Source organism: Canis lupus, chromosome 21 (assembly GCF_048164855.1).
Source record: "Canis lupus baileyi chromosome 21, mCanLup2.hap1, whole genome shotgun sequence".
Taxonomy (NCBI): Eukaryota; Metazoa; Chordata; class Mammalia; order Carnivora; family Canidae; genus Canis; species Canis lupus.
This window is the reverse complement of record NC_132858.1, coordinates 4,439,673-4,458,348: the sequence shown is the minus strand read 5'-3', so window position 1 is coordinate 4,458,348 and position 18,676 is coordinate 4,439,673. Positions and strand designations below refer to the sequence as shown.

Below are 18,676 nucleotides of genomic sequence, written 5' to 3'. Positions count from 1 at the left end.
GCTGCGCGTGCGCACCAGCCCGGGGGCGCGCGCTCCAGGCGGCGGGTGGGTGGGCCGGGTGGGAGGGGGGCGGGGGTGGGGAGGAGGGGGGCTAGTGGACCAGGGACTAGGGTGAGGGTTAATGTCTGGGAGAAGGCGGTTCCGTTAGAATTTTCGCTCCGGGGCATGCGAGACCCGCGGGGTGAGCCGCACAGAGCCGTGAAGAGACGCGGCAAGGCCGGCGGCCAGGGCGCCCCATGCCAGGCCCGGGTCCACGGGCGGTGGTACCTGGAGCCAAGAAGCAGAGGGGCGCAGATGCTGCGAGAAAAACTGTGGGTGCCCTGGAACGGGCTCATTGTGATCGGGAAGAGAATGGAGCTCCTGGGTAGAAATACACAAAAGCCCAGAATGTGGGACCCAAAGCTTGACTCTGAGGACTGGGGTCTGGAAGATGTGGAAAAGACGGTCTTGAAAGCGAAGTTAGGCCAGAATCAGGAAAGGATGGATGTGAAGCTACTGCACAGTGTAGCAAGTGCATTACAGGCTTCAGCAGGTTTGCGGAAAAGTACCGCAAAGGAGTTGTGGGGAAAGGAAGACGTTAGAGGCAAAATAGACGATGAATCTGAGATAGCAGGGACTACCGAAGGGTCTAGGAGGGGGTCTGGGTTTAAAGAGAAGTTGAAGTTTACTGGGGTGGGGACCAAAGGAGGGGACTTGAGATCCAGACCACATACACTCCCACAGAATGAGGAGATGCTGAGGTCCAGTGGAGAGAAGCTGAGTCGAGAGAAGCTGAGGTCAAGCAGAGAGAAGCTGAGGTCAAGTGGAGAGAAGCTGAGGTCAAGTGGAGAGATGCTGAGGTCAAGTGGAGAGAAGCTTAGGTCAAGTGGAGAGAAGCTGAGGTCAAGTAGAGAGAAGCTGAGGTCAAGTAGAGAGAAGCTGAGGTCAAGTGGAGAGAAACTGAGGTCAAATGGAGAGAAGCTGAGTGGAGAGAAGCTGAAATCAAGTGGTGAGAAGCTGAGTCTGAGTGAAGAGAACCTGAGGTCAAGTGGAGAGAAGCAGGGATCCAGGGGAGAGAAGCTGGAAAGTAGTGGAAACGATTTGAGATCCACTGGAGATCAACTGCAGTCAAGTGTGGAGAAGCTGGAGGATTCAGGGATGGGAAGCATAAATGAAGAGACAGATGAAAGAGTAGTAGAAGTTGCTGGTGATGAAAAATTGATTAAAGTTACTGATGCAGAGATGGAAATTCCTTTGGAAAGGGTGGAAGGGAGTGATGAAGAGCTAGAAGGGACCAAGGGGGCAGTGGTGGTTGAGGAGGATGTCTTGGGTGGAGTGAATGATACAGCTGATGAATCTGTTTCTATGGAAGAGAGAGAGGTTATAGATGAAGGTGATAGTGAATGAGTTAGATGAAAGATTGAAGCTAAGGAAGAAAAGAGAGGCAGATAGAGGAAGTGTTGTAAATCAAGGAGGAGAAATTAGAGCCAAACAGAGAATTGTGGCCCTGAATAAGTAAATATAAGAGAGGAAAGGAGAACATGGGAATGAAGAACTTTTCAGGATGAAGGTGGAGGCTAGGACCAAAGGAAATGAAGAAGAGTGAGAGAGAAATGAAAACATTTTGAGGAGAATGAAAAGATCTGATAATGTGTTGCTACGTCAAGGAAAGGTAGAGATTATTTTGGAGAAGAGCTGTGACTGAAGGGCTTGTTTTGAAATATTTGAGAAATGGGTTTGGGAGGGGCTAGAGGATTTAGTTTAAAAAGTGTGATTGGAAAAAAAAAAAACAAAAAACAAAACAAAACAAAAGTGTGATTGGGTTTATAAGATAGAGAAAATATAGTGAGAAAAATGGGGTATTATAGCAGGATAAAGGGTAGATAAGGTTGTGAAAGAAGATACAAGCTATAGTGAGCAAAGAACACTTCTGAGAGGATCCTGAAAAGGGATGAGGGGCTCCAAAGTGACCCAAGCAAGAGAAGAGAAAGAAATGAAGAAAAAAAGTAAGAAGTCAAGTCCTATCATAATGATTTATGTAGTTGTGTTTTAAAGTTCTTTCCTTTACTCTTTGTTTGCCCTTCTTCCCATGTAAGTCAATTTTTCAATTGAATGGGACAGGCCTCTCACAGGGCCCTGTATATCTGGACCAGAATATTCCAGATTATTCTGCAGCCAGAATAATTGTTGGGCTTGACTCACCATGATAACTATTTCCATGGGTTTCCTTCACCTCCACACATCAAATCTGAGTTGCTCATACTCGATTTCAAGTTACCTCAATGGTTTGTGTTATTATTTTTTCCATCTTTGACTTAGTTATTCATCTAATCACATGGACTTTCCCCCTTGTGTAAGTTTCTTTTGGAGCTTTCTCCTATGACTTTCACATGCCATCCATCATCCACTTTCATCCCAGGGAACAGAGAAGACTCCCTAAGTGCCTACTGTCAAGACATCAATGTCAAAACTTAGGCTTTTTTTTTTTTTTAAGATTTATTTATTTATTCATGAGAGATACAGACTGAGAGAGAAAGGCAGAGACATAGGTAGAGAGAGAAGCAGGCTCCTTGCAGGGAGCCCGATGCAGGACTCGATCCGGGATCCCGGGATCATAACCTGAGCCAAAGGCAGGCGCCCGACCACTGAGCCACCCAGGCATCCCAAAACTTAGGCTCTTAGATCCTGTTTGTCTCTTGGATGGGGATGTAAGAAATGACAAAAAGCAGCCATAGATAATTCGGATGAAAGAAATATTTCACCGTTTTCCCTCCATATACCTTTTTTTTTAAGTGGGGAGAGAGAGTGTGGGTGGGGGGCAGAGGGAGAGAGAGAATCTTAAGCAGCTCCACTCCCAGGATGGAGCCCCTTTTTGGACTCCATCTCATGACCCTAAGATCATGAGCTGAGCTGAAACCAAGAGTTGGACACTCAATCTACCGAGCCATCCAGCTGCCCCTCCATGTACTTTTAAAGTCTATAATATTTCTTTATTTTTTAAAGATTTTATTAATTTATTAATGAGAGACACACACACACACACAGAGGGACTCTGCCTGACGTGGGACTCGATCCCGTGTCTCCAGGATCAGGGCCTGGGCTGAAGGCAGTGCTAAACCACTGAGCCACCCGGGCTGCCCCTCTATAATATTTCTGTGTAGAAATTCATTATATCATAAATGTCATGACACAAATTTATAATAGGGTCATGTTTTTTAAGTTTTCTACATACACTTTGCTGATTTTCCCTACAGTCTCCAACAGATCTGTGAACCTGATGCCATATTTTTGTTCATGTAGTGAAACCTAAAGATGGTTGATTGATTGATTGATTTCATTTGTTCCTTGGCAATTTTTTTTTCTTTGAGTCCTTTGTCCTCTGGGTCTGATGTAGAGTGACTGTCTTCTAGGCTTGCTCCATAGCTGCTTTCCTGGGCCTTTAACACTTTTCTCTGTTCCTCTGTGTTGGATCTGATCTCCTACTGCCTGGATCTTAGATCTTCTCCCTCTTTCTTGTTTTACAGCCTCATTTTGGCCAACCACATTAGCTAAGAGCTTCACAGAGAAAGTGACCATGGGAGGTAAACTTTGTGATACCTTATCTGCCTGAAATATTGATTCTTTTCTCATATTTGATCGATTTATTGCAAGACAAAGAGAAGCAATTAGAGCCAAGCATAACATACTGATGTTGAATGGGTAAATATGAGAGGAAGGGAAAGCATCTGAATCCGTGAGGAGGGAATGGGATGAAGAGCTACTAGGGTTAGCTGTTATGGGACTCTAAGTTGGAAATATTTTCCCCTTAGAAAATGTAAAGTCATTGCCCCACTCTCTTCTAACCTCTGAATGTTGCTGTTTATAATTGCAGTTTTGTTCTTTTTCTTTTTCTTTTTTTAAAGATTTTATTTATTCATGAGAGACACACAGATTGGCAGAGACATAGGCAGAGGGAGAAGCAGGCTCCCTGCAGGGAGCCTGATGTGGGATTCAATCCCAGGACCCAGGGATCACGACCTGAGTCAAAGGCAGATGCTCAACAGCTGAGCCACCCAGGCATCCCAGAATTTTTTGTTTTTGTTTTTTGTTTTTTAATTTCAACTCCCTTGTTCATTGATTGCTTCTCTTTTTCTATATGGCATTTTTGTTTTGTGTACATGTTCTCTTTTTTTGTTTCTAAGTGTTCTGCTTTTCATATTATTTCCCCTGAATTCTCCTCCCCCTTTTCGTGTGTGTGTGTGTGTGTGTGTGTGTGTGTGTTGGAGGTTTTCCTCAAATGTTTGATCTTACTCTGTGTGCACTGATAGGACTTGTTAATTGATGGTCTTCATTCTTTATTTTATACTGTATTTATCCCTTATTTTCATCTTGGTGGGGTTTGGAGATAAATGTGTGTGTGTGTTCAGTCTGCCAAGTTTGACAAAAAGTCTCCATTACATTTTGATTGTTCTTAATTGATTTCTCAAGGGTAGCCCTGATTTTCATCTTGAAGGTAACTTGCTATTTCCTTTATGAATTTTCCTAGGTGAAAGTGACTAGCACAATGAACAAATAAACCTCGGCATACAGCAAACTGCTACATCAGTTATAATCATGCTGTAATTGCTCTCATCTTTGAAAAAGCACAAAACCTCTCTTGACTCCACATTCCCCTTTACCTACTGTCCTATTTTCCTTGCTCCCTGTGGTAGGCACAAAAGTGACCTCCCAAAGATATACTCACTTTCTAGTCCCAGGAGCCTCTGCATATTGCTTCGTATGGCAGAAGAGTGATTACCTTACATGGCAAAATATGTGATTAAGTAAAAGATCTTGAGAGAAAGAGATTATTCTGGATAATCTGGATGAACCCTAAATGCTATCACAAGTGTCCTTATAAGAGAGAGATAAAGAAGATCAGACACACAGAAGAGGAGGAAGCCATGTGACCCCAAAGGCAGAGGCTGCGCAGATTCAGCTACAAGTCAAGCAGTATTCTGGAGCCACTGGAAGTTGGAAGGGTTAAATAATGGATTCTTCCTTAGAGACTGTGTGTAGCCTTTGCCAACACCTTGATTTTGGACTTTTGGTTTCCAGAACTCTATTCTCCAGAGAGAATACATTTCTGTTTTTTTTTGAGCCATGCAGTTTGTAGTAATTTGTTGTAACAGCTCTAGGAAATGAATACATTCCTTTTATAGCAGAATTTCTCTAAAAAGTGGTCTATGCTTACTTTTTCTAATCTTCTCCATTCCTTTTTATCCAACTTTTTTTTAAAAGATTTTATTTATTTATTCATGAGAGACACAGAGAGAGAAAGAGAGGCAGAGACACAGGCAGAGGGAGAAGCAGGCTCCATGCAGGGAGCCTGACGTGGGACTCACTTCCAGGACTCCAGGATCATGCCCTGAGCTGACGGCGGTGCTAAACCGCTGAGCCACCCGGGCTGCCCAACAAGTTTGACTTTTTTTTTTTTTTTTAAGATTTTATTTATTTATTTATTCATGAAAAACTGAGAGACAGAGAGAGAGAGCGCCAGAGACAAAGGCAGAGGGAGAAGCAGGCTCCATGCACCGGGAGCCCGATGTGGGATTCGATCCCGGGTCTCCAGGATCGCGCCCTGGGCCAAAGGCAGGCGCCAAACCGCTGCACCACCCAGGGATCCCCAACTTTGACTTTTAAAAGAATTCAAACCTATTTGCTTATAGATGTCCAGCATTTTTTTATTTATCTGATTGTGTCCAGATGGTGTCATTTAGTTCATTCTTCTATCCACTGTAGTTCTTATGTACTTGAAGTTGGAGCTATAGGCTCCTGGTTTCTTTCTCTGTAGCACTTATCACCTACTGACTCAGAGTTTACCTTCTGTCGTTGTTTCTTTTTTTTTACCTTTAAATTTTTTTTAAGATTTTATTTATTGGGACGCCTGGGTGGCTCAGCAGTTGAGCGTCTGCCTTTGGCTCAGGGCATGATCCTGGAGTCCCACATTGGGCTTCCTGCATGGAGCTTGCTTCTCCTTCTGCCTATGTCTCTGCCTCTCTTTGTGTGTCTCTCATGAATAAATAAATAAAATCTTACTCATGAGAGAGGCAGAGGGAGAAGCAGACTTTTTTCAAGGAGCCTGACTTGGGACTCAATCCCTGGACTCTGGGATCATACCCTGAGCCAAAGGCAGATGATTAACCACTGAGCAACCCAGGCATCCTGCTTTCTGTCATTGTTAATTATCTCTCCCCTCTAGAATGTGAGCTCCATGGGGAAATCAATATGTACCTGTTGGGTTATCTGTACTAATCTGCTGTCTAACCAACACATAGTAGACATTCAGCATGTATTTGTGGTATGAATTAAAGTCACATTCAGTGACTTTACCTGTGTCAATACTATTTCACATCTAGTAGAAATTGCTGTACTACTTTACCCTGTTCCTTAATATATTTTTTGAAGCCTCAAATGCCTGAAAATGTCTTTATTTTATTCTTGAGGTTTGTCTAGGTATATAGAATTATCCCTTAGTAGTTTAAAGACATGTCCCTTTGTTTTCTCCCTTCATGCATGGCCATTGATAGTCCACTTCCATTTTTATGCTTGAGTCATAGCACATGACCAGCTGATTTGTATATGTAGTCTGCTTTCTTCTCCTTGCCTTTGTTATTTCTGCTTATTTATTGATCAGAAGTTTATCGGTTACTCTTTCTTCCATTCTCTAGGAACTCTGATCCCATAGTTGAACAATAAAGTAGAGATACTGGGTGTGGGCAGAGTTGTAAAGATAAGCTACAGAAGGCCCAAACCTAGTAGTAGAATCTTTTTGGCAAGTGATGACAGCTAACACTCACTAAATACTTATAATAATCTAAATAGCTTCATAGGCACCATGCTAAGCACCGTACATGCTATCATTTAATCCTTCCAACAACTCTCTGAAATGGGAACTATTACTCTGTCAACTCTACCAGCTAGAAATTGCCAGGGCCATGCCCTGAGCCCAGGCAGCCTGATTTCAGAGTTGCACTGGAAACCACTCTCATGAACTGCCCCCTCTGTTCCTACTAGACAAGCCCCACTACTCAGTTTCCCAGCCTGCCAAAGCAAGGCCTGCAGTCCTGCCTAGGGGATGAGGAATGAGGCTGGGTAATAACCCTTCCATCTATTCAGTAAAGCTTGTTGAATGAATACTTCATGGCAAGTTTTTAAGAACATAAATGCCAAAAAGCAATGATGTTTATTTTCTTTCCCAGATCTCTACGTTCCCAAGATAATCTACTCCTAGCCTCCTCCGGTGATTCTCTGAGGACCAAGAAATTGTTGCTTCTCTTATAGGAAGCCTATGCAGGCACAAGGTCAGGACAGTTGTGTGGGTCTCTCAGATTGCATTGCACGGTATGTAAATTATGAACCAAATAGCCAGACTTGTTCTTTGGCTGGATTACATTTTTCTCCTGGGATATCAGATGCATTCCACTGAGGCCACAGAAAGAAAAAATGAAGATCAAGACACCACAACACCACCACCTTGTAAGTGCAGATGTTTTCAATCATCTAGGTAACTAGAACTTTATATATATAATATCCTTTTTTACTAAAATTAACCAAAATGAACAAATTTGAGATAATTGAGGGCTTCTGAGTGATTCTATGTATCTCCAGTATTCTTTTTTTTTAAGATTTTATTTATTTATTTGACAGAGAGAGAGAGAGAGCACAAGCTGCGGGAGCAGGAGAGGGAGAAACAGGCACCCCCCCTGAACAGACAGCCCAACATGGGGCCTCATGACCAGAGCGAAAGGCAGATGCTTAACCAATTGAGCCACCGGGGTGCCCCTGTGTCTCCAGTATTCTAGTCTTTCTTTGGATATTCCCAGAGATTCCTGTGCCTTGCAACAAGATGTGCTAAAAATGACATTATTGTTTGGATTTAGTTCAAATGTTTCCTTTGCTAGTCCCATTAATTTATTTAACAAACACTGAACACTTACTATGTGCCAGTAAGGAATGTAACAAATGTGTAAGACCAGGTTCTTGCCTTTGGCCTCATTCCTCTTGTTGAGACAAACATCTCTACAAGTAGATGTCTGTGCGTTGCAAGGTGGACTAGGAAAGTGCTAGGTACTAAGTGTGGTGGAACTGCAGAAGAGGGAGGACCTGGCCATAAAATTGTTCAGGGGGGCTTCCTCATGGAGATGGCCACTTGGGGCTGGACTAGTGAGAAGAATAGTGAGAGAATGGGTTCAACACTGGATGAGGAGAGGACAAACAAACATTCTCAGCAGAAAGAAGAAGATTGCTGAGATACAGTGACCTGGGCCTACATGGCTCACTCAGGAGAGGGCAAGAACAGTAGTTTGGTACAACTGGAGCGGGGAGAGTATTATAGAGACTGGCGGAATGTGAGCTTGAGAGAGCCTTGAGGACAGCCTTAAATTCAGGACTAAGGAAGTTAGCCTTTATTCTATAGGTGACAAGGAGAATGACACCATGAGATCTTTGCTTTACATAGTTTACCAAGCTGAGAGTGCAACTGGCTGCAGGGTGGGTCAGAGTGGGGCCGTGAGTAGGTGCTCAGTATAGCAGGAGATATGATCATTAGATCATTAGAATGAACAGTTCAAGATAAAGAGGTCAAGGCTATGAATTAAGGCAGAGACAGTAGGGACAAAATCAGGGGATAGGTTGATGAGGGGTTGATAAGTTTTATTGAACAAGATTGCTCATTAATTATGAATAGATGATGAGGATGGAGGCACCAAGCTTACAGATAACAATAGCTGACTTGTATCATCCACTGCTTACTACGTAGTTAGGCACTTTGCATGCAGTATCTCATTTAATCCCATAATAGCCCTATGAAAGAGGTTGTATTACTCTCTGCATTTTATAGGAGAAGAAGTTGGAGCCTAGAGTGGTCAATCAAAATGACAAGACATGTATAGTGTGGTAGTAGTTAGGATTTGAACTCAAAAGAATCAGCACCTTTAGCTACTATACAGTAGCATCAGCAGCCGACTGGATTTTGGTACTAAGTGATTGGGAAGTAAAGTGACCACTTCAGGAAGCAGTTAATGAGTAGCAGATTAGGGCCTAGAACCCACTGGAATCACCTTCTGCCCCCCACAGTTTACAGGCTACTGGGCACCATATGAAGCCAAAGCCATGTTGTGTTTGATATATTGAATATTTTTAATTTTAAAACTAATTGTTGCAAAAACTAATTGCTAATTTTAGAACATTAAAAAATCTAGAGATTCACATTAGAACCTGCTGGATTATCTTAAAAAATGAGAAGATCTGGGACGCCTGGGTGGCTCAGCAGTTGAGCATCTGCCTTCGGCCCAGGGTGTGATCCTGGAGTCCTGTGATCTAGTCCCACATTGGGCTGCCTGCATGGAGCCTGCTTCTCCCTCTGCCTGTGTCTCTGCTTATCTCTCTTTCTGTGTCTCTCATGAATATATAAATAAAATCTTTTTTAAAAAAGTGAGAAGATCTGACCATATTGTGCCCATATAGCAACTCTTGCTGCCTATTCTGTGTTTCTTTCAGCTGCGACCTATGCTCCCCATTTGGCCAGCACCCACCACCCTGGGGTCCATGCCCACCTCCGAAGGTGCTTGAATTTGTATCTCTCAGCCACAAGCTGGTCCAGCTTGATGATAGGCTGTGTTTGTGCATTTAATCCTGTGTCAAGCCCAGGCTTCACTAATGGTTAAATAATCTTCTATGAACTTTAAAGAATACAATATAAAAATAACATGTTTTGTGGGGTTTTTTTTTCCCTTCATACTGTGGGAACTGAGAAAAAAATAATTACCCACTCACACTTGAGTGCCCACAGGAGGCGAGTTACATACAGGTAGTACAGGACAAAGGTGAATGGTCAGAGTTCCTGAAACTAGCACCAGATAAAGGAAATATCAAGCATACCATGGCAAGTGGCAGACATAATGGCAGCTATACAAATCATGCTGTGATTTTTTTTCTGCTGAATTTGTTCAGTAATTAATTATTTGCTTGAATTTTGAACTGTGTACTTTAGACATATTATAAGGAAGCTTTTGGGAAAATACGTGTGCACATATGCATGTGTGTGGGCTGTGGGTGGGCCATAGCTTACATTCCATAGCTTGGAATTCTCTGCAGAAGTTCGATTTCAAAATATTATTTTTTAAGTTTAATGATTTATTACAGATTTGAAAACATGTTTCTGTAAAATTAACATGAGTCACAGGTTGGCAAACAGATATTTTTCCATATTAAATATTTTGTTATGTCTAGGATATAATAACTCCCATGACAGTGGTCAGGTTGGACAAATGACGGACTTTATGCTTGTGTGTTTGTCTTCCATTTGTAAACTACACTTAGAGACACAGCTTCAAACAAGTGTAAAAAAAAGAGCCGACAGCAGAGCTTCAAGAGTTTGACTCCCCCTTTTTTTTTTTAAGATTTTATTTATTTATTCATGAGAGACTCAGAGAGTGAGGCAGAGACATAGGCAGAGGGAGAAGCAGGCTCCCTATGGGGAACCTGATGCAGAACTTGATCACAGGACCCCAGGATCATGACCTAGCCAAAGGCAGACACTCAACCACTGAGCCACCCAGGCACCCGCAGGAGTTTGACTCCTAATCCCTGTTCTTTGTGTGTTACCAGACAAATTTCCTTCATGCCTGGCCACCTGATTCAGGAACTAGGGGAAGGCAGCTGTTGCTGCTGGGAATGAACTTTTCAGAGGCCACTGAGGTACCAATCTGGGATGGCCATTGGGTCTCAGAGGTTCACTGTCCATCTTAAAGGGTCATCTGTGTAATCAAACCACAATGACCCAACTCTCAATAAGCCAGCCCTGCAAGCTTTTCCCTGGGACCTAGACATAACTGTACAAGATTCATACTGCATATCAATTCAGTCTGTGGAGCCATTTGTACACAGTTATACTGGACTTGTCAGGCCACACTGCTGTTCCTTGGACTTTGACCCCTACCCAGCACAATATCCTTCCTCCTTTCCCTCCTCCTCAGAGACTCCCTGCCCCCAACATACACACCCAGGGTGGGACCCAGTGTGTGTTAGGGACAGTTCTTAAGTTCATTCTTGTCTGTAACACTCAGCATCCATTGTTTCTTATTTTATCATATAGACAAGTGCCCAGTACTAGGTATTTAACACCATGGGATTCATTTGTGAACAAGGTGGCACTTTGTTACAGTACTAGATAGACTGGTATTTTCTCTCAGTCACATTATAATTTCATTTTTGTAGTGTGGCTTAAAAACCTCAGGCTCCCCCAAAGATCAGCCAAGTGCATGGTAAAATTCTACTTATTCATTTAACAGATATGTATTAAACATCTATTATTTGTTAGGCACCATGCCAGATGTCAGGATTAAACAGAGGACAAAACTCACAAATATCCCTGTTCTCTTGGAGCTTATGCTGTGACAGAAGGAGACAGGAAAAGTGTGTCAATATGTAATTTGAGCTAAGAATTTTGAAGAAAAACCAAGCAGGATAGGGAGAGAGAATGATCCAAGGCGGGGGTGGGGGGCCTGCTCTTTGAGATAGGGTGGCTAGGAAGGCCTTTCTGATGAGGTGACTCTTGTAGCAGAGCCCAGAAGATGAAGAAGAGTGTTTTGAAGGAAGTCCTTCCCTGGGGTGGGGGGTGGTGGTGGTTTGGAGTGGGGCAGAGGTACGCAGGGGACAGATCCTTCAAGTGGCGAGTGGCCTGGCCTGTTTGAGAAATAATAAGTCACCAACTGAACTCCTGGACTCCACTGTTTTCTCGTCTGCAAGTCCATGGGCTTGTTGGGAGGAACAGATGAAATCATTTATAGAAATAATTATATCAACCATCAAGCACTGTGTCAAAGTTCTCTTTGTATTGACTTTATCACATTTTTGTAGAGTGTCTAAATCATCAGGATTATAATTAATATATTACAACTCTGCCCTTTCATTTTTCTATTATTGTGATGAAATTTATATAACATATAATTATCCATTTTAAAGTGTACAATCCAGTGATATTTAGTACATTCACACTCTTGTGCAACTACCACCCCTATCTAGTTTCAAACTTTTTCACGACCCCGCTCTTATGTTTTTCATATTTATGTTACCACCCGTGAGAAAAGATCCCCCCCCACCACCACCAATATCTGACTTTGTCCTTCCTGTTTCTGGCTGGTGTTCACCGGTTCCTATGACTCATCTGTGTGTTTATTCAACAGATATTTATGGAGCATCTACTATGCAGTAGGTATGCTAGGTAGGTACTACAGAGGCTACAACAGTGACAAAGGACATGCAGGTTCTTGCATTTAGGGGACTCATAATCTAGTGGGGATTTAGACATTGAGGATACAATTACTAGGAAATTAAATTAGATGCTTAAATGAAAACATGCTTTGAAAATTGTGTTTAAAACATTTGCGGAATTTTTTTAAAATTTTAAAATATTTTATTTATTATTTGAGAGAGAGAGAAAGAACAAGTGTGTAAGAGCAAGCAGGGGGGATGGAGAAGGGCAAGCAGACTCCACATTGAGCTCAGAACCTGATGCCGGGCTCAATCTCAGGTTCCTGAGATCATGACCTGACTGAAATCAAATGAGCCACCCAGGAGCCCCAATATTTGTGGAATTATTAAAGCTACCAGCAGTGAGATGCCACTAGCTAGTAATGATTAGGCTAACGTGACCATATTGTTTTTATAATTGTGCCCTTAGTTCAGAGACAATGGAAAGAAAGATCACCTCAGGGAAGTGATCTGGTTTATATTAGGGCAAAGAGCCGGGAGGTAGGTTAAGGTAAAAGCAGTGGTACCTTCATTCATTTCCTCCTGATATCAATCTATTGGGATATGCAAGGATAGCTATTGTGAACACTGCTCCCATTTTATGATGTGGAAATGGAGACTTGGAACACTGTGCCTTGCCACATGCCACCTGGCGGGGATTTTATTTTGCTTTAGCCCTCTGTCTGGTAAAGCTGAAAAGCATTTTGCCCAGTAGGGGTCAGTAATGGTTGGAAGAAGACAGGGTTGGTTTGTATCCGCCCAGCCCACTTGGTGTGCTCCCAGCCTTCCAGGAGAAGGCGCTGCTAGGCTGGCCTTGGAGTTGCCTCACCAGACTTCCTGGGTCCTGCCCTCCTGCAGCAACCCCCCCCCTTCTCTCCCCCTACCCCACCCCACCCCCACCCTGACTCATGACCCAGGAAGCTCTCAGCACCCTCAGGCCTTTCTTGCACACTGATGCGTACATCTGTGTTTTCCTAGATGATTGTTTCTTAATCACACTATGAAATAACAAATCACAGCTGGGAACCCAAGTCACCTCGATTGATGAGCTAGTGATCACCAAAACCTAGGTACAGCCCGCTGGAGCAGGGAGCCACAAAAACTGCTAGCCTGGTCCTCGGTAGCCACGTGGTCCAGCAGTGCCATGGCGTTGCCAACACTGCACGTCTGTCATGTAGGCGCAATCGTCGGATTTCTTTAGGCAAGGTGACCTGGCAGCATTTCCACCCCACCCACAGCTAGTTTCGCTTTCCTAATGTTGTTAAAAAGTGCCTTCTAACTGAAGTAGGGTGGTTGAACAGGTTCCAACTTTTTACTTAGTTTTTTAATATGGCCATTTGTTTGAGATCTCTTCCTCTTAGTGGATCTCTTCCCCGTATTCTCAGCAAGATGCCTATGACTGTCCTCTTTGGCATTTGTCCAAAGTCCAGGTTCTGATAGCTTTGGGTCTATGGTTTAATTTTAACCATACACTCTTCTTTTAGAATAATTACTTTTTAATCTTGAAAGAGCCAGTCTGATACAGAGCAGTAACACCTCCTGCCCGGGAATGAATAGACACAGTTTTGGTCATGTACTGCTAACCTCTCTCTTTTTAAAAGGGGAGACTGGTTTGGTGGGATAAAAGAGAAATGAAAATTGTGGATAGGGCAGTTTGAAGGAATATTTGAATTTCTGCTTTAATCAATCTTATAAACACCAGGTGTCCAAGGAGAGTGAGCTGAGTCGAGCACTGAGGGACAAGATGATTTAGAGGCCCCAAGTGGGGCCCTAGGCTGAATGCAGCAGAGAATGACTTTTTCAGAGCTATCCTATGGGCAGCCATGTGGCCTCAGTTTTCTGGGACAATCTCAGTTTCTGAGAAAGAAGATACACTGGCCCTTTGCCAGTCATGCATCAGACTGCCACACTTCTCACTTCTGAAAATGTGGTCACCAGACAGGTCTGTGAGCAGTGACAGGCGTTATCTCCTTAGCAATGACCTTACGCAGGCAGTGAAGCAGAGCTGGGATCCCCAGAACTCCCTGCACTGGTGGGGATACCACTGATTCCTTTTTAACCTACAATGCAGGTCCTTTGGTAATAATTACCTGTATTTGTAGGACATTAAAGATTTTGATGCAGGGGATCCCTGGGTGGCTGAGCAGTTTAGCGCCTGCCTTCGACCCAGGGCGTGATCCTGGAGACCCGGGATCGAGTCCCACGTCGGGCTCCCTGCATGGAGCCTGCTCCTCCCTCTGCCTATGTCTCTGCCTCTCTCTCTCTCATGAATAAATGGATAAAATCTTAAAAAAAAAAAAAAAAGGGATCCCTGGGTGGCGCAGCGGTTTGGCGCCTGCCTTTGGCCCAGGGCGCGATCCTGGAGACCCGGGATCGAATCCCACATCGGGCTCCCAGTGCATGGAGCCTGCTTCTCCCTCTGCCTGTGTCTCTGCCTCTCTCTCTCTCTGTAACTATCATAAATAAATAAAAATTAAAAAAAAAAAGATTTTGATGCAGAAAGACAAATAGGTTACCAACCATTTTTGCAGTTTAGGTAGCAAACCTCTTTTTTGGTAATTAAAAAAATATCAAAGATGAAAAGAATATGGGATACACAATGGAGACCAATTCTAGAAAAAATGATTATGCCAGCTGAGGCAAACAAATTTGGGATGACTTCCTCATTTTACAGAATGAATCTTCAGCAGAGATTCATGCTTAGACTTATTTAAATGGGAAGGTCTTCCGGAGCACTTCAGTAGGAGGGAGGATGGAAAAACTGGACACTATCACAAGCTGTTACCAGTGGAAGATGAGTTGTACGTGGAAATAAAGGGTCTGATTACCCAGCGAGTCAGTAAGGGCTGAGGCTTCCCTTTAGAAAAATCTGACCTTGTGCAGACTCTTTGAAGGGCAGGTGCAGAAAGCCAGGAATAGCCACACTGGCCTGATTGGTCCCACAAAACCTCCTGACTGTGTCTTCCATAGCTCCTTGCTGCTGGGCTTACTGGGTCACAACACACCATGAACGTCAGACCACCAGCACACTTATTGGTTAGATTCGATGCACATAAGGAAAAAGATCATCCACTTGTGACCTAATCTGGCATAGCATCAGAACCTGGTGCTTCCCATTTCTCTCGCCTCTGGAAGGGTACTGAAGAAGAAAAGTGCAAGTTTCAGGTGCCTAGAGGAAAATAATTCATATGGATATAAATTTAAAAAAAATAAAAAGGGAGAAGAAAGAAATCCAAGCTAATCTGGGATTTTGATCACCACTCTGAAGGTGTTTCTGTTACATCATTCAGTTTCTAGCACGGCCTCCAGCTCAGACCTGTGCCACCGTGTCTCAGGAACCTCCTTCCCTGCTCAGCCCCTCTCCCTGCCCCCTGGGTGCAGTTACTCATTTGAACCTGGGTTGCAACATTCCAAGACACATCCCTCTTTCCTGATTCCTCCTCATGTACCTACCAAAGGCAGAGGTGTTGGGGTTGCACTCTCAGGAGGAGGCTAGACTTCCCAAATGGCGCTCTCACCCCCTAGGAAGGACTTCTATTTGGTGATTCTCCTTGAGGAGCCCTGGGAGGTAACTGGTTGGGCGCTGATTCTGTTGGGAGAGAGCACAGATGTAGGTGCCTAGCTGGTGGAGCTAAATTAGCCCAGGGAAGGGTGGGTCTGTGTCTCCAACTGGTGTGGGGCTGGCAGGGTAGCAACAGGGACTTATGCACCATGAATTCTTAGGATGTTATGAAGATTTTCCCAAGATTCCCTTGTCTTAAGGTTTTTACTCCTCCAACTAGCACCCACAGGATTGAGGCTTTCCCTTTGTCTTGGTGATATCCTCAGAATCACAGGAAAACTCAGGAGAATGATGGAATCAGAAACATAAAAAACTCACGGAGGAAGCTTAGTGTATTGGGGTAGATGTCAAAAGTTGTGGGACATTGGGGGATGGCTTTGGACTAAGGAGTCCATTTTGAGGTGTGAGGAGAACATTTCTGTGTTATCAGTGAGATATTTCCTCTAAATAATCTCGGAGAGAAAGGAATGGAATCAAGGGCTTGGGTTGGAATACATGTAGTTGACCTAATTATAAGGTTAGCTGTCTGTTTAATTAATAGATAGTTCTCTGGTGTGGGTTAGCAAGGTCATGTTAGCCCTGGATATTAGCAGTGCTGTCCTAGGGCTCTGGAAAATTGGTGACAAAGTATTCAGCTTCAGGCTTATTTTATCTCAGCCTCCAGGCAGGCATGGATCAGAAATAGAGTAAAATATTGAAGCAGCATCCCAAATATTGGTTCTGAAAAAACAAACTGACTGGAAAGGGCAAGCATCTTGGATTCAGTCAGGGTAGCCATCCCCAGATGAATGATGTCACCCATGTGTGCCTCTTGGGAGCACCCATGGCTGTTTTGGATTTGTAGTCCTATGTGGGCCAGCAGTGCTGACAGGGTTGTTCCTGTGCTAGACCTACCTTGTCAGCAGGACACTGTTTATATGATTCGTCTGCCACATTGTGGCACATTATGCACAATCTCTTTCAAGTTCAATTAAATTAATGTTTAGAATTACTGTAGGCAGAAAAGGCCAGAAAGCACTGTAGCAAACAATGATTACTGAAATTAAAACACTTTGAACTAGAGCATTAGAGGATGTTGGGAATTTGTAGGAGTTAACCAGGATGGGTACCATCTCTTATGAGAAACATCTAAGTCTCCAAAGGATCTCGGGGCCATTTAAGCAGTATTTCGGGTACCTAGAGTCAGACCAAGGATCAAACATCACAGAGCACCTTTGAACACCAGGAGTTATCTCCCTCTACAAAACCCTGGGGACCGAATCTTTAGGTTAGTTGCTTGTGTGGGTGGATGAAGAAGCTCTGGGGAAGACGTCCTTGGAGAAAATTCTGGAGGAAACGTTTAGGGCTGAGCAACCTATAGCAGCCTCTTTGATGTCAAGAGTGAAGTAGTTGAACCCCTGACCTCACTACAAGATATGAAGAGTCACTCCAAATTTATAAGCTCATTAAACTTGTATTTTGGACAGTCTACATGTCCGGCTTTAGAAAAAACACATAGAAAGCTCCAGCCACACCTTCTCAAACCACTTAGCTGAATTTTTGTTCTAATTACTCTAGCAAGCGTCTCTGTTATTTACAAAGTTTGAGGAACGCAGGGCAGGGAGTATTTGTGCTTTGGTAGGCTTTCTAACACGGGGGGTCAAGTTCAGCCTTCTTTTGAAGTCAGTCTGAACTGTCAGATTACCAGAGACCGCCAGAGTAGAGGACCCCCACCACACACACACACACACACACACACACACACACACACAATCAGCCGTCTCATTTGCTGTGACCAAGGGCCAGTGTCCACATTTTTAGGTTTGTATGTACTTCTTTTTTTTTTTTATTAAATTTAATTTTTTGAAAAGTAGGCTCCATACCCAGCATGAAGCCCATCATGGGGTTCAATCCCATGACCCTGAGATCATGACCTGAGCTGAAACTAAGAGTAAGATGCTCAACCAACTGAGCCACCCGTAGGTGCCCCGTTCACTTTGTTTTGATGAAATGAGAAGGCTCTACCCTTTTCCTTCCTTCTTTCTTTCCTTGGATATGAATAAGATCCATGGAATAACAGTGATAAAGTGTTTTGTATTACTCCAAGAGTGCAACCTGACTCACTACTACCCTTGGATCACTTCACATTCCCCACAGTCTAGGGCTTCCATCTGCTACCCTGGGGGTGCTGCCCAAGAAAAAGCAAGAGGGGCTAGGTCTCAGCACCACATAGTACTATTGGTGGGAGCTGCTCATTCCTGACCTTGGCATCAACACTCTTATCTCTAGAAATAGGATAAATGGTAGTTCAGGCACTGTGTCTCCTCCTCGTGGGGCCTTCAGTCACCTCCAGTGTGACTTGCCAGGCTAGATATTACCTGCCCCTATTCCAGGAACTACTAAAAGGTAGACTCTAGGTGGAATGATCTGGGTGGAACCTGGGAACCTAGGATGCACTCTCACAAGATGTTTTCAAATAAAAGGCAGCAGGGAAATTGTGAGCCCTGCTCCCTTGTGTGTTGAGATGTCAGAACTCTGCTGGGAGGGCACAGTGAAGTCCTACCTTCCCCGAGAGCTTTTGCTCAGAACAGCCAGTTAGCCTGGGATTAGGGAATAGCAAAGTAACTGCAAGCCCTGTAAGCTAGTTATTGTTGTCTTCTTAGGCCGATAATGGTGTGACCTGCTGCAGATAGGAGTGTTGTGGAAGTTCAGTTTTGGCTTGGGCAGGTGGCCCTTTCCAGACTGGCTCTTCTTGGGTAGTGGATCTTCACTAGCCTGTGCTCTTTAGGGACGCTCCAGCCTCTCCTTTACCCTGAACTACCTTCCCTCATGGGTCATAAAGGAGTTAGATTTCTTCTAAGAAGAATATTAGATCTGTGTGAC

General features: G+C 43.7%; 1 long non-coding RNA gene across 13 annotated transcripts in view; it reads left to right on the top strand.

Moving 5' to 3' along the window:
- The first annotated feature begins 90 nt into the window (after window positions 1-90).
- LOC140612436 (uncharacterized) overlaps window positions 91-18,676 on the top strand; it is a 39,484-nt gene continuing 20,898 nt past the window's right edge. For 8 of the 13 annotated variants that reach the window (XR_012013642.1, XR_012013650.1, XR_012013654.1 and 5 more), the window contains exons 1-4: window positions 91-1,985; window positions 3,504-3,560; window positions 7,200-7,301; window positions 7,413-7,476. This is a non-coding gene — a long non-coding RNA (uncharacterized lncRNA). Of the gene's footprint in view, window positions 1,986-3,503; window positions 3,679-7,199; window positions 7,302-7,412; window positions 7,505-12,185; window positions 12,224-18,676 lie in introns of all 13 variants that reach the window. The other 5 variants (XR_012013644.1, XR_012013646.1, XR_012013647.1 and 2 more) reach the window with 5 other exon arrangements.